Source organism: Impatiens glandulifera, chromosome 4 (genome assembly GCF_907164915.1).
Source record: "Impatiens glandulifera chromosome 4, dImpGla2.1, whole genome shotgun sequence".
NCBI classification, from domain to species: domain Eukaryota; kingdom Viridiplantae; phylum Streptophyta; class Magnoliopsida; order Ericales; family Balsaminaceae; genus Impatiens; species Impatiens glandulifera.
This window is the reverse complement of record NC_061865.1, coordinates 34,135,643-34,149,297: the sequence shown is the minus strand read 5'-3', so window position 1 is coordinate 34,149,297 and position 13,655 is coordinate 34,135,643. Positions and strand designations below refer to the sequence as shown.

Here is a 13,655-nt window from a genome sequence, read left to right as displayed (position 1 = left end):
TTTCCAAGTTGTTATGATCATCAAATATGCTTGATACTCAAAAGTACCTTTCTATGTTTTAAAGGATGTCCTCCACTCCCTTTGTACTCTTCGAGCCTTTAAATGGAGTTTTCTTGAGAACCTCTATCCGATGAGGTGCCGCACCTCTAAGTCCCCCTCCATTCCTCCCAATCCGACCTTCCATCGCGTCGGCCTCTCCATCATCTCCCTTCGGAGAGCGTCGATCATCGCATGGACTTCACCTCAAATTGTCTCGAGCACTACCCTCTAAATATCATTAACCTCCTCTCAAACCAATCACTTCACTTCATCATGAATGCTACGATTTGAATTGATAATGATCCCCATGACCTTGTTCTCCAACTTTTCACATGCCTCATCCAACGTCGTCACCCTATCTGCCACCGCCCTAAATACTTCGAGGGGCTCCTTAGACTTGCAAATGCCTTCCTCAAACTGGGTCACACGCACTTCCATGTCGACACTCCTCTCGACGAATTTGACCCTCTTGGACCTCTTCTCCTTTTGTTGACATGTCGAAAACTTTGTGACTTGGGAATCTGAATCCATATTTTCTTGGCACGATCTTCTTTTAAATGTGGAAGCACAAATGTGGATACGATACCACTTTCACTCTGATACAAATTAGCACGGGCTGAAACTTGGTCACTGAATAATTCCTTGTCCCTCGCGGTACTAGTCTAGATTACCACAATTCTAGCTAGTCAGCCTTTCTAAAGATGCAAGAAGATGAATACTTTGATTGTGAAAGAGCTTGAAGAATATTTTGTTTATTACAAGTATGAGGTACATGATTGTGAGGTGCTTGGTTATGGCCAATATTTGTTTATATACAAGTGAATGGATCATTCTAGATCCTCCTCAACCTTGGTTTTTCTAGACTCTTCTATAACCTATCCTAGACCCAAGAATTCCTAGAGACTTCTAGAGAATTCTACTCACTACCTACACTTGAGAACTCCTAGAGAATTCTAGAGAGTTCTCTTATCTACATACTTTAGGAACTCCTAGAGAATTCTATTGAGTTAAATGACCTTATCAAAAACAAAGAACTCCTAGAAAATTTTAGAGAGTTCCATAACCTACATGGAACAAGGAATTCCTTGAGAATTATAGAGATTTCCAAAAAATTGAAAAGCATACAAAAATCCAGAAACTTCTAGAGAATGCAATTTGTGAGCATGGCATTGTCACCCAATTTGAATGGGCCATAGAATTCTCCCCCACCTAAATAGTAGCCGTTCTCATCTCGATCTTAGACCGGTACTCAGTTGGATTTATAGCGGTCAACTCCAATCGATATGAGATGTTTCCTACACATCCCTTGATTTTGATCGTAGACCGTAGAAACTTCATTTGTTGCGGGGGTAACTTCCCCCTTCTTCGATCCTCTTCCTTGACTGCACGCCCCTTCAAATCTGCCCCTTTCTTCTTCTCCTTGGTGACTTCCTCCAAAGATTCCCATGCACGATCTTTTTCATCTTCTACGTATTTGGCGAGAACGAAGGCAGACTAACTTTGGCCAACGTAACCTGTGGCCAATCCTTGTGTAGACGATGGTTGATTGGTTCCTTTATCTTTGAGACCCTCGAAGGCCTCCCCACACCTAGTATGGACTTCTTTGGTTACTTCTCCTTTCCCCTTGGAACTTTTCCCTTGATAAAGTGAGAAATGTCCCATTTCCACATTTACGACCTCAACTAAATCTCATCACCGAGAACATGCTAATTTCCTATGATTCCATTCTTATTGATATCACGCTAGTCTTCCCGTGATCTAAAATGATTAATGAATCAGAGTAATAAATTAGACAAGCGCTTACCTGATCGAACCATTGTAGTCCTAACACTACATCATAGTCTTCCATAGAAACTAAGGTAAACGAGACTGTCTCATTCTAGTCTCTGATCCTGGTGTGCACTTTCTTAGCCTCTCCGGCCACCGACTTGGCTACATTAAAAGACATGACTTTCATTTTCATTGGGTTGATACGAAGACCCAATACCTTAGCTACTCCCTCACGCATAAAGTTGTGAGTAGCCACTATATCCACTAGTTCCTTGTTGCCTTCCCCCGATCAAAACTTCCATGCATGTCGAGCCCCACTTTGTTCCCTTAATCGGCTCCGCAAAACTAATCTTTACAACATTGAGCAGTCTTAAGGATCCCATTCAAGTCCCTTCCTCTTCTTTAGAGGACTCTGTTCCTTTACCTGTTGCAACTTTCCCCCTTGAACGAACACATAAACTTTATGTGATTATGAGCACCACAAATATGACAAACTCTTGGCTTACCTTCTTCATCAGTTTGCCCCCTTGAGTTGTTGTGTGCATGCCCCTTCTTGGGTGGGTGGTCTACCCCACATTTCTCCTTGTCCTATGAGTGGTCTCCCCCACCATTCTCCTCATCACCTCAGATGAGCTTCGGCTTGTCCATAGAAAAATTGAGCTCGATTAGCCTTTCTACAACTGCAATTGCTTTGGAAACATTATGCAGACCTTTACAACTCTAAATATACCCAGGTCTTTAGGCCATTAACAAACGTGAATAGGGCCTTCTATTCGTTGAGACTTAGCAACTCGAGCATCATTTCTTGGAATTCCTTCACATACTCTTTGATGGAATTATTGTGCGTGAGCTGACTTAGTTGTTTTTGAGCTTCGAAATTAGTGTTCTTTGAGAAGAATTAGCACTTGAACTCATTCTTAAAGTCTTCCCACGTCCCCATTCGCAACGTATCTCGTTCAATATCTGCTTCTCACCTCCTCCACCACAGTAGTGCCATATTTTGCAGGAAGAAAGGTATTGTTTCTAACTTGGTACGATCATCAAATATATTTGATGATCGAAAGTACCTATCCATGTTCCAAAGGAAGTCCTCCACTTCTATTTCACTACTTGAGACTTTGAATGGCATTGTCTTGGGAACTTCTTTCGATGAGGTTCTGCACCTCTAAGTTCCCTCCATCTCTCCCCATCCGACCTTACATTGTGTCAAGACTCTCCATCATCTCCCTTTGGAGAGCATCGATCATCGCATGGACTTCTCCTCGGATTGTCTTGAGCACTTCCCTCCAGATATCATTAACCTCCTCTCGAACTGATCCTAACACTTCGTCACAAATGCTAAGATTCGAATCGTTAATGATCCCCATGACCTCGATCTCCAACATTTCACAAGCCTCATCCAACATCGTCACCCTATAGGCCACCACGCTAAACAATTCGATAGTCTCCTGGTGCTCGCACATTCCTTCCTCAAAGATGGGTCACCCGTGCTTCCATGTTGACACTCCTCTCGACGGACTTGTCCCACTTGCATCTCATGTAATTCTATTGGTCGGTCAAAACCTTTGTGACTTTGGAATCAAAATCCATATCTTCTTGACACAGTCTTCTTTTGGAATCTAAATGTTGTGGACACACGTGGATACGATACCACTTTAGATCTGATACCACTTATCATAGGCTGAAACTCGGTCACCGAATATTTCCTCGTCCCGCACAGCACTAGTCTAGATTTCCATAATACTAGTTAGTCAACATTTCTAAAGATACAAGATGGAATATTTTGAGAAAAATAGAGCTTGGAGAATATCTTGATTATTGCAAGTGTGAGGTACATGATTGTGAGGTGCTTGGTTTATGGCCAACACTTGTTTATATACAAGTGAATGGATCATTCTAGATCCTCCTCAATCTAGTTTTTTCTAGACTCATCTATAACCTATCCTAGACCCAAGAATTCCTAGAGACTTCTAGAGAATTCTACTAACTACCTACACTTGAGAACTACTAGAGAATTCTAGAGAGTTCTCCTATCTACATACTTTAGGAACTCTTAGAGAATTCTGGAGAGTTCTATGACCTTACCAAAAACAAGAAACTCCTAAAGAATTCTAGAGAGTTCCATAACCTTCCTAGAACAAGGAACTCCTAAAGAATTCTAGAGAGTTTCAAAAAATAGAAAAGCATGCAAAAATTCAGAAACTTTTACACGTTTAATATGTTTTTCACACGTTTTTCATATGTTTAATATTTTTCACGTTTTGACACATTTAATACGTTTTTTACATGTTTAATTTTGACACATTTAACACGTTTTTCATATTTTTGACATGATTAACATGTTTATGTCACGTTTAACACGTTTTTCACATGATTAACATGTTTTCACGTTTAACATGTTTTTTTCATGTTGAACACGTTTAACACTTCTAACACGTTTAACATGTTTAACACGTTTTTACGTTTTTGACACGTTTAACATGTTTTGACAAGTTTTGGCACGTTTACACTATAACAGAAAAGACTTATGCCGACGCTTAAAAAGGTTTCTCCCAACCCTTAAAAGCGTCGCCAAAACTGTCACCGACGCTTATTCTTGTGTCACCGAAAGCAGGGTGGGCGCATGTTTTAACCACGCTTATTTAAGCGTCGGTAATATTAATTTAAGGGTTGGCAAAAGACAAAGTAGATTTAACAACGCTTATTTAAGTGTTGCTAATATTAATTCAAACGTCGCAAAAAGCCTATATTTTTTTTAATTGATTTTAATTTCTTTTTTTAGATGTTATTTGAATATTTTAATTTCTTTTATAAATCAAATGAAAACACCATAATTCAAATATAATAAAGAAATTCAATAATTAATTAAAAAACATTAATTAATTAATTTAAATCTATTTGTTAGACAATAATAGTCATAATGAAACAGGAAAAAAAAATACAGCATTGCAACAATTAATAGTATGTTGCTCAATTGTTTCATTGTACAATGTGGTACCAAATAATATATAAAATTAAAATTATAAGTATTAAAATAAAAATTTAAAGATTGAGCTACTTGGAGTAACAATCCCTTTTAAGTTTTCAACGTCTTCATTCAACACAATTTTAACTTTTGTACCAATCGAAAACTTGTCTAGTTCATGATCATATCCATTTGGTGGTACCTGATCAAAAGAATAATAGTGAAACAACAAGCAAGAGACAATAGTAAGAAATCTATAAACAAATTGCTTTACTAAATACTTGTTCTTAAACAAAACAATATAGGTATTGTAGGAAGAAACATATGTAGGGATCAGGTCAAGAGAATGCACTATCATTATTTTATAACCAGAAAGAGAGATATTTTGAGAACTATAAAAGAGAAATATTTAGTTTTTTTCCAATTTGTGATTGATTTGAAATGTGTAGTGAGATAACATAATCATTAATCAACAATGTAGCTAGTTGGTATAAAAATGACAAAAAATGCAAGTTAAGCATATATATGTAACTACCACTTTTTTGGTATTTATTTATACGAGTAAATTGAAGACACCTCTATTTTTTTTAAATGCTACAAATGCTCTATTGTCAACCTAAATTATTTTTGAGACATGACACTTGAAAAATGTAAATAATAATAAGTTAACAAACTAATTATTCAACCAACATCAGTTCATTAATATTTTTTATATAAGAGACCAAAGTTTTTTTCAAGAATCTTACCAATACACCGTTCACTCTAATGACTTCCGTAAGTTTTACGATATTCGGATATTTCATTTTTTTAGTGACTACAAATATTAAGAGAACATTAGATTCAAACATCAATATAAATTAAAAATAGGAACAAATCGATGAATTACATACCTTAACTTCCCTCAAATTAAGACATTCTTCTTAGGAGTAATATTTTTTCTTCATTTTATTGATATCAACCTACACAAACATACACCATCTGAATAATAATAAAAAATATCTATGTTAAAATATATTTATGTTTCAACACTAGAATTTCACACCAATTTTACTAATAGCTCACCAGACATTACCAAATGTTCCATCACCAATTATTTTTAATAAATTGTATATGTACACCCAAAATAAGCATACTAAAAAATTGAAAGTAAGATCTAGAGAAAAATAAATAAAATAATCTCACCTCTACATTATTCAGCTACTCAACCTTGTTCAATGCCTTATTTATTCCAAAAAATTATATGACCAGCAATTAAATTTGATATGTAAAACCAAAACTTTAATAATCTGCATACTTATTTGGATGAATCCAGTGTTTTAATTTTCAACTACAATATAATTGGATTTGTGATGGAATTTCTTAACATATTTAGTCAAATAAAATATTTATATTGCATATGTAGATATAAATAAAAAGGAATTAAATTTAAATTTTACTCCTACAAATATATGAAATGGTAAAAACATTGGATTTATGAATACCTTTTATACACTCCAATCTTGAGCAATTCCGAGTATAAATCCACATGCCATGTCACACTCAATTCCTTATAAGAAAATAAAATTCAATTTCATTACCGAAATATTCAATCATATGCACATAATTCCATATATGACATAAAAAAATGAACAAGTAAGAAAACTTTAGACATACTTATATTTTGTAATTGTAATAAAGATTTTTAAATTATCTATATAGGATTGAAACACGAAATCTACTAACAAACAGAAAAACCAGCATTTTTTTGCGGAATGAAATTATGAGAGGAATATGTCAATAAGCAGAGATTAAAAATGCAGAATTTTTCATGATAATAACACTGTCATGAGAATATATAGTAGCCTTTTTAATTTTGAGGCGTTTTCCTTTTATGTTTCAGAAAACTGGAATGAGAAATACTACAAATGTAGTGCCGGACCAAATTAGGGAATGTCATTCCATCCTTAATGGTATTAAGCCCTTTTCTTTTTGTCTTCAAGCCCATTATAATTTGCTAATATTCAAACAATCCTTGTCTTCAAGCCCATTATAATTTGCTAATATTCAAACAATCCTGTGAATTATGTCTAACAATTCAAATTCCATGGGCTCATAATCTAAACCTATATTCAAGAAAGGGGAACACAGTAAATCATCATTTATATAGGCAAAATACCACCTTTAACATTAAATATGTTGAGTTATGGAGCCTACCCTTATAATAAACTCTACATTGTTAATTAGAGTTTATTGGGTTTATCTTTTTTGGTTTTGGGCTTGGGCCTGACCAAAGTTATTTAGGTTTATTACCTGAATGTTTACCCTATAAATATGTAATTATTAAGGGTTTACATTGTGGAGATAGAATTCTAGAGAGATAAAGTGTGAGGCAAAAACTCTGTATTCCTTCTTCTTCTTCATAGTGAAATCTGGTGGTGGCTGAAGTGGATGTAGCTCAATTTGAGTGAACCACTATAAATCTGTGTGTTCTTGTGTTCTTCTTTCTTGTGTTTTTATAGATTGTTTTCAAGCAGGTCGGATTTGGGAGATACAAATCCTAACAACTGGTATCAGAGCAGCTGGTCTAGATCTGAGCATTGGAAACAATGGCAAGTGAGAACAGTATAGGACATGGAATTGGAAGATTTGATGGGACAGATTATGTCTTCTGGAGAACGCAGATGGAAGATTATCTCTATGGAAAATAGCTTCATGTTCCTTTGAGTGAGAAACCAGAGAAGATGGATGAAGCTGAATGGAAACTCCTTGATAGACAGGTTTTGGGAGTTGTCCGATTGACGCTAGCCAAGACAGTTGCTCACAATGTAGCAAAGGAGAAGACCACCATGGGTATGATGAAAGCTCTTTCTGATATGTATGAGAAACCATCTTCTAACAACAAGGTACACTTAATGAAAAGACTCTTTTACTTAAGAATGGTTGATGGTACTTCCGTCACTACTCATTTGAATGAATTCAATACAATTGTGAATCAATTGCTATCTGTTGAGATTGATTTTGGGGATAAAGTTAGTGCCCTGATTTTGATAGCATCTCTACCAAATAGTTGGGAACCTATGAGGGAAACAATTAGTAATTCAGTTGGAAATGCTAAACTGAAATTTGTTGAAGTTAGAGATCGTATTCTTGCTGAAGAGGTTCGTAAAATTGATCCTGGTGAAACGTTCAAAGGTTCTACTATAAATGTGGAAAATAGGGGCAGAGGTAATGATAGAAATTTCAACCGAGGTAAGAGCAAATCTATGTCAATGAGCAGGAGGAGTCAATCCAAGGACATTTGAGTGCTGGAATTGTGGTAAACAGGGTCATCTGAAGAGGAACTGCAAAGGACCGGAGAAAAATGGTGATGATAAAAATGATGCAGCCAACGTTGTTATAGAATCTGTCACTGATGCGTTACTTCTATCTGTTGATAGCCCGATAGATTCATGGGTTTTGGACTCAGGAGCGTCTTTCCACACCACTGCTCACAAAGAATTAATGGAGAATTATGTGGCTGGAAACTGTGGGAAAGTTTATCTCGCAGATGGTGAGCCACTGGATATTGTTGGCATTGGTGACATCAAATTGAAGATGGCAAATGGTTCTGTTTGGAAGATTAATAAGGTGAGACACATTCCAGGTTTAATGCGCAATTTGATCTCTGTTACACAACTTGTTGAAGAAGGTCAAAATTTTAGTTGTGGAAATGGTGCGTGGAAGGTGACTAAAGGAGCAATAGTTGTTGCTCGAGGTCACAAAACTGGAACGTTATATATGACTTCAACTTGCAGAGAATCAGTTGCTGTTGTAGTTGATGAGTCGAAGAACAATGAGCTGTGGCATTGCAGGTTGGGCCATATGAGCGAAAAAGGGATGAAAATTCTTTTGAAGAATGGGCAGATTCCAGAACTGAAGTCTGTTGAACATCAGTTATGTGAAACCTGCATTCCCGGAAAACAGAAACGAGTGAGTTTCTTAAAAACTGGGAAGGAGCTCAAGAAAGAAAGACTAGAGTTGGTACACACTGATGTGTGGGGACCTGCACCTGTTTCTTCTATTGGCGGATCATACTACTATGTGACTTTTATAGATGATTCAATAAGAAAAGTATGGGTTTACTTTATGAAGCACAAGTCTGAAGTATTTGCTATTTTCAAGAAGTGGAAGGCTTTGGTTGAAAATGAAACAAATCAGAAAGTTAAGTGCTTGAGATCCGACAACGGAGGTGAATATATCAATTCAGATTTCAAAGAGTATTGTGTGCTGAGAATGGGATCAGTATGGTGAAGACTGTTCCCCGAACGCCTCAAGAGAATGGAGTAGCTGAAAGAATGAATCGAACATTGAACGAGCGTGCTAGAAGCATGAGATTGCATGCAGGGATGCCTAAAACCTTCTGGGCAGAAGCTATTAATATTGCTGCCTATTTGATAAACAGGGGACCCTCTGTTCCTCTTGAATTCAGAATTCCTGAAGAAGCTTGGAGCAATAAAAAGGTAAACCTTTCTTATTTGAAAGTGTTTGGTTGTTTATCATATGTTCATATTAATGAATGTGATAGGAGCAAGCTTGATCCAAAGTCTAATAAATGTTTTTCATTGGTTATGGTGATATCGAGTTTGGTTATCATTTCTGGGATAATCAAAATCGGAAGATCATTCGTAGCAGATATGTTATCTTCAATGAACAGGTTCTCTACAAAGATTGTGTTGGGAAGACATCAGATGGTGATTCCGAGTTGGAAGAGACTGGTACAGTCGATTTGAGAGAATTTTCAGCTGAATATATACCTGTTGTCGAAGAAGAACAATGTGTTGTTGAAGATGAAATCGTTGAGAACGTGGCCCCAGAGGTAAATCAGCAAACACCGGTTATACAGTTGAGAAGATCATCAAGGAATCGAAAAGCAGTTAAGAGGTGGTCTCCATCTCTAAACTATATCTTGTTGACAGATAGAGGTGAACCTGAATGCTACGAGGAAGCAATACAATCTAATAAATCGGTTAAGTGGGAGTCTGCGATGAAAGATGAGATGGACTCTTTGATGTTGAATCAGACTTGGGAGCTCACTGAGCTACCAAAGGGAAAGAAAGCACTTCACAACAAATGGATCTTCAGGATGAAAGAAGAACATGATAAAATCATTAGGTACAAGGCAAGGTTGGTTGTGAAAGGATTTCAACAGAAAGAAGATATTGACTACAATGAAATCTTCTCTCCAGTAGTTAAATTGATGACAATTAGAACTATTTTGAGTTTGGTTGTGAAAGAAGACCTTCATCTTCAACAAATGGATGTCAAAACTGCTTTTCTTCATGGTGATCTAGATGAAGAAATTTATATGCGACAACCAGAAGGATTTGTAATCAAAGGAAAAGATGAGCTTGTGTGTAAGCTTCAGAAGAGTCTGTATGGTTTGAAACAGGCTCCAAGGCAATGGTACAAGAAGTTTGATAGCTTCATGAAAAGTAACAATTTTTTGAGGTGTGAAGCTTATCATTGCTGCTATATCAAGAGGTTTGATAAATCGTACATTATTCTTCTTCTCTACGTTGATGACATGTTGATTGCTGGAGCAAGCTTGTATGAGATTAACAAGCTTAAGAAAGAGCTGTCTGAAAAGTTTGCAATGAAGGATTTGGGTGCTGCAAAACAAATCCTTGGGATGAGAATTTTCAGGGATGAAGAAGTTCTCAAGCTTTCACAAGAAGAATATGTGAAGAAAGTTCTTAGCAGGTTCAACTTGTATGATGCAAAACCAGTTACTACCCCCTTAGCTAGTCACTTCAGACTATCTAAAGATCAGTCGCCTTCAACAGAGGAGGAGAAAAATTACATGGCAACTGTTCCGTATGCCTCTGCCATTGGTTGTATTATGTATGCGATGGTTTGCACAAGACCAGACATAGCACATGCAGTGGGAGTTGTTAGCAGATTCATGAGCAATCCGGGTAGACAACATTGGGAAGCAGTAAAGTGGATACTACGATACTTAAGAGGAAGTACGGGTCTTGCTTTGTGTTTTCGAAAGTCTAATATGGGTTTGGAAGGATATGTTGATGCTGACAATGGTGGTGATGTTGATAGTAGGAAGAGCACAATAGGGTACATTTATACTCTGGGAGGTACTGCAATCAGTTGGGTTTCAAAATTGCAGAAGATTGTTGCTCTTTCTAGTTGTGAGGCAGAGTATGTTGCTGTGACAGAAGCTGCTAAGGAGATGATGTGGTTACAACCTTTTTTGCGAGAATTGGGTCAAGACTACGAGGGAAGTGTGTTGCGATGCGACAGTCAGAGTGCCATTCATTTGGCAAAGAATCCTGTTTATCATGGTAGGACGAAGCATATACAGGTTCGTTATCATTTCATCCGGTCAGGTTTAGAAGATAAAGTATTAACTCTTGAGAAGATTTCCGGGAGTGAGAATCCAGCTGATATGTTGATGAAAACTGTGACAAATGAGAAACTGAAGTTGTGTGCAACTTCAGTTGGTCTTCTTCGTTAAGAAACCGAATGGAAAGCCACTACCGATTGAGAGATGATGAAGTTAGTCTCAAAGTGGGAGATTGTTGAGTTATGGAGCCTACACTTATAATAAACTCTACATTGTTAATTAGAGTTTATTGGGTTTATCTTTTTTTGGTTTTGGGCTTGGGCCTGACCAAAGTTATTTAGGTTTATTACCTGAATATTTACCCTATAAATATGTAATTATTAAGGGTTTACATTGTGGAGATAGAATTCTAGAGAGATAAAGTGTGAAGCAAAAACTCTGTATTCCTTCTTCTTTTTCATAGTGAAATCTGGTGGTGGCTGAAGTGGATGTAGCTCAATTTGAGTGAACCACTATAAATCTGTGTGTTCTTGTGTTCTTCTTTTTTGTGTTTTTACAGATTGTTTTCAAGCAGGTCATATTTGGGATATACAAATCCTAACAAGATACAAGCACAATTATTTCAAATAAGAAAGAAAATAAGTGGTAGAAAAATACCTTAACTAGATTCATTTCTGCACAAAGTGGAAGATGTCTCGAAGGCTCCCTTTGTCAGCCAACAAAGATTACAATTTATTTATTCATGCTTGCATCTTTTCTTAGTTAACAACCATCTTCTTCAATTCTTGTTTTATATCATTAATCTCATCTGCCTTAGTATTATATAACCATAGAACAAAGACATGGAAGATAATAATAATAAATCAATTCCATCCATTACCAGTAAATTGCATTTGGCCTGAACAGAACACATGAAAAACATAGCAATAAATAATAGATTGGCGAAGAAGAATAGCACCTTGTTTCAAATATCCAGCAGTAAAGAGATCCTTGAAGTAATGCACAATAAACAAGGTTTTGATCTTCAATTCACAGTCCAAGAACAATACACTATTTTATTTTTTCCTGCTCGGTCAAATATTCAAAATGAAAAGTACAGTAATGACAAAGGAACGAAAGCGATTCTTCTTCTTCTTTATTTTGTTTGTTAATCAGAAACAATCAACCTTAATGCAACCTAAATATTAAAACACTTAACAATTCTCACCTGAAAACACTTTGATTGAAGTGAGGGCTCATAATGAGAGGTTGTGATAGCCTTTTTCAAGAAAAAAAGCCTAGTCTAAAGATTGAAGAAATAAATCTAAAGCCTAGTCTAAATATTGAAGAAACAAATCTAAAGCCTACTTTTCTCTACTGTGTCACTTTGTTCAGATGTAACTTTACTAAAACTCACAATTGTTGTAGAATAAAATACTAATGAATTATAATTTGACTCCACATATAGGTGGATATTTGGTCCAATATATCTTACTTTTCAAGAAGTTTTTTTTCTTAACAATAGAATTTTTCTGGAAATTTGAAGAATAACGAATTCATTTGAAAACATCTTTTCTCACCCGGATGTGGATCTACAAGGGATGACGTTTGAAAATGGAAAATAAACACAGAGATCTGAAAGTGGTACTTTTTCGAAGCTCGTTGATTAATATGCAGGAGGAATATCTTGTTCTATAAAGCTTTCTGAATCTTTCATTTTCTTCAGCACTTCAAATTTTTGTAGACCCTGTTAAAACTGCACATCCAACACATCAACACTACTAATTACTAGAAGAAGTACAAAATGGAACATTAGTTTATTTTCATACACAACCAGAGTTGTCTCTTCCTTATTCTGGATATATCTCCTCCTATAATATATATTTGTAATGAAAGTGCATCCATACTAGACATACCCAAAGCTCGAATTGTCACATACCTGTTCAAGGGTTTCTCATTCCATTCACATAGATATATCCAAAGCCCTTTGGTCAGTAGAAAAAAAGAGAGCATAATCTTTCTGACCAAATAAAATCTGTAACTAGGCTGGTTGGGTTGTACATATGTTTCTTTCTATTGATATGATCCATGTAATTTACTGAATCTTACAATACACAATCATAGACATTGTAGAAATATCCAGCCTATAGAGAATGCAATCATGTCAAACACACAGTGATCTCTCCCTTCTTCAACTATTAAATCCAGTTTTACCACTAGATCTTACTAACATACACTTTCAAAAACAAAACAAAAAACACAGTAACCAACATACCTGATGGCTTATTGGTGCTATTGGAGTGAAGACCTGCAATTTAAGAAAATGAAAAGAAGAATATATAAGTAGGAGAAATAAACGTATTGAGATTCTAACAATGCACCCTAAGTGGATGTTCTTCATAGTAGGAAAATAAACAAATTGCGTAACTTTATAATAGAAATTTTCTAAGCACAACAAAAACTTAATAATATAAATTTTCTGAATAACGAATTCATTTGGAAACATCTTTTCTCCTCCGGATGTGGATCTAGAAGGGATGACATTTGAAAACGGAAAATAAACACAAAGATCCAGAAGTTATACCT

At 36.0% G+C, this 13,655-nt stretch overlaps 1 long non-coding RNA gene across 1 annotated transcript; it reads right to left on the bottom strand.

The window, feature by feature from the left end:
• Positions 1 to 5,496: 5,496 nt before the first annotated feature.
• On the bottom strand, positions 5,497 to 11,847 carry LOC124933577. Its single transcript, XR_007098998.1, has 4 exons — positions 11,748 to 11,847; positions 6,256 to 6,320; positions 5,665 to 5,733; positions 5,497 to 5,588 (listed from the first exon to the last, which is right to left on the bottom strand). It is a non-coding gene; the product is annotated as an uncharacterized LOC124933577 (long non-coding RNA).
• Between the last annotated feature and the right edge of the window lie 1,808 nt (positions 11,848 to 13,655).